Source organism: Neophocaena asiaeorientalis, unplaced genomic scaffold (assembly GCF_003031525.2).
Source record: "Neophocaena asiaeorientalis asiaeorientalis breed wild unplaced genomic scaffold, Neophocaena_asiaeorientalis_V1.1 scaffold85, whole genome shotgun sequence".
NCBI lineage: Eukaryota > Metazoa > Chordata > Mammalia > Artiodactyla > Phocoenidae > Neophocaena > Neophocaena asiaeorientalis.
Window position 1 is genome coordinate 7,447,051 of NW_020174301.1, and position 2,016 is coordinate 7,449,066.

Genomic DNA, 2,016 nt, shown 5'->3' on the forward strand with positions numbered 1-2,016 from the left:
AGCCAGGGATTTTATTTTCTAATTGAATTCTTTTTTTGTTTTAAGGAGGGCTTTCTGGGCTTTTGGTAACATTCTATATCTCGATCCATCTGTGAAAATTCATTGAGCTTTATTATTTGCATACTTGAATTAAACTAAATACTTAGAAATGTTCTTTAAAAAAAAGAAAAAGGTCCTAAATTGGCATTCTGGCTAAGACTGTGATGTGGGCGGGTCTCAACAGCTCGGGCGGCGGCGGCGGCGGGAGGAGTGGCAGCGGTCAGGCAGCCCAGCGTCACGAAGCCTCTTGGCACATCTCGGCCTGCAGGCACCTGGCACGCACCGGCCCCCGCCACCACGATGCCCAAGAGGAAGGTCACCTCCACCGAGGGGGCGGCGAAGGAGGAGCCCAAGAGGAGATCGGTGAGATTGTCAGCTAAACCGGCTCCTACAAAAGTGGAAACTGAATCAAATGAGGTGGCAGGAAAGGATAAATCTTCAGACAAAAAAATGCAGACAAAAGGAAGAAGGGGAGCAAAAGGAAAACAGGCCGAAGTGGCCAACCAAGAGACTAAAGAAGACTTCCCTGCAGAAAATGGAGAAACTAAAAATGAGGAGAGCCCAGCCGCTGATGAAGCAGGAGAGAAAAAAGCCAAGTCTATTAATATCACACACCTGTGGATTTTGTGCACTCTAACATCTTTGGTCGCGGTAGTCCAGTTCTTCTAGTAACTTTGTTAACGTGCTGTGACTGACAATATGAGTGTGTAGTGTATACGGCATTAAATTGTGAATTACGGGGACTTACGATGCAACAGCATATCAATATTTGAAGATATTGCTACTTGATTTCCTGTCAAGGAAAATTTGCCTCCAAATTTTAAGCTGGAAAGTCACTGGAATAACTGTTCAGAAAAGAATCACAAGTACATGATTTTTTAGATTTTTGGTACGTATGTTAAGAATTGTGTACAAATTGAAATGTCTGTGTACTGATCCTCAAAACCACCAATAAAATCTCAATTATGAAAGAAAGAAAAAAAAAAGACTGTGATGTGGCAGAGACCACTAGGTGTCTCTCAATCTCACTCTCCATTTCTGCCTTAGAAGGCAACTCCTGATTTTTAACTGGGCACAGAGCCAGGTGGAATAAAGCTACATCTTCCACCTTCTCTTGCAACTGGGCACAGCCTTGTGACTCAGTTCTGGGCAGTGGGATATGACGGAACCATAGCATGCAGTTTTCAAGAAGTCACCTTCTTTCCTTCCCTTCTCCTTCTTGCTGGCTTGAAAGTAGATGAAATGGCTGGATCTTCGCAGCTATCTTAGTCCAGGAGGTAGAAACTGTACTGTAGATGGCGGCACACAGGACAGCTGGTCCTTGAGTATCATGGAGCTCTCACAGCAGCCCTGAACTGCTTTCCTTCAGATCTCTTTTTATGAAATTGAATAAACTTCTATCTTGCTTGAGCAACTGTTTTGGGTTTTCTGTGATTTGTAGCTAAACTTAATCCCAACTGATACATAGGATGGGTGCCAAATTCAGGTTACTTTGAGGAGCGGGAGGAGAGAGTGTGATCAGCTTCAACTCTATTGGTAAAAAGTTTGTTTTTTAAACTGGGTGGTGGGCATAAAGGTGGTAATTATATTTTAAACTTTTTGGGTATATCTAAGTATCACATATTAAATTAAAAAAAAAAAGGTACTGGTAGAAATAGTGTCAAAGCAAAACCATGAGACACATGGAAAAATAATCAAATGGTGGCAGTCTGGGGCTTCACCCTGGCTCCGTGTCCAGATCGTCTTTGATGTTAGGGTTTGAGTGCAGCCTCTGAATAAGCCTCGTGGACGGAATGAGCAAGACCTGAAGGGGTCTGTGGGTACCAAACCCGTGTTTGGAAGCAAGAAGGGAAGAAGAAGAAGGCAAGGGCTGGGCCACACTCCCTCCCCCATGCTGCCCGGACCCTGTCTGGGTTGGGTCACCAGGAAGCCCTCATTGCAGACAAGTCATGGAAAGGTCTCTTGACCCCATCCACC

The 2,016-nt window shown here is 44.4% G+C and overlaps 1 pseudogene; it reads left to right on the forward strand.

Annotated features, from left to right (window-relative positions):
* Nucleotides 1–339: 339 nt before the first annotated feature.
* On the forward strand, nucleotides 340–708 carry LOC112406906 (non-histone chromosomal protein HMG-14 pseudogene; annotated as a pseudogene).
* The last annotated feature ends 1,308 nt before the right edge of the window (nucleotides 709–2,016 follow it).